Consider the following 756-nt stretch of genomic DNA (forward strand, 5'->3'; position numbering starts at 1 on the left):
GGATCATATTTAAGTCAAACAAATACTTTTTAAAATCATCCATATCTTTTAAACCATAACTCCGATTTAAACATGTTATATATGAAATTTGATTAGAAAAATATGTAGAATATAAATATGAGATTATTTTTATCTGTTAAGTGTTTTTAAATATTATTTTGGAATATATTTGAGTCAAACCAAATAATTTTCTAAATTATCTGTATCTTTTAAACCATAACTTCGATTTTAACATATTATATATGAAATTTTATTAGAAAAATGTGTGGAATCTAAATATGATGTTAATTTTACCTGTTAAATATTTTTAAAATATTATTATGGAAGCAAGCTTATAATTTATAGCGCAAGATTCTTTTTTCATACCGGTGGCGATCCGATTGCAAATAAACACCTCACTATGACCATGTACGGAGAAAAAAAATCGATAACTACACATGCATAACTCCGAAAAATGTCGCAGGGAAAAACAACAGATTTCTCATCGCGAGAGTGAGAGAAAGCGAGCGAGCGAGCGAGCGAGCGAGAGAGAGAGAGAGAGATGCCTTAAGATTAAGCATATTCAACACACGTTTGTTGTTGTTTTGTGTGAACACCGAGGCTATCGCCGGCGAGAGTGAGGAGGATAAGGGGCAACACAAATATGATGCCTCGCAAAAATAAAGGAGATGGACCTATTGTGGTCTTGAGTGATGGTTGTTGAGTTAAGAGCGTGTGTTATGTTTTCTCTCCCGTTGCAACGCACGTGCTCTTTTG

The sequence above is a fragment of the Triticum dicoccoides genome, chromosome 1A (genome assembly GCF_002162155.2).
Source record: "Triticum dicoccoides isolate Atlit2015 ecotype Zavitan chromosome 1A, WEW_v2.0, whole genome shotgun sequence".
Lineage (NCBI taxonomy): Eukaryota > Viridiplantae > Streptophyta > Magnoliopsida > Poales > Poaceae > Triticum > Triticum dicoccoides.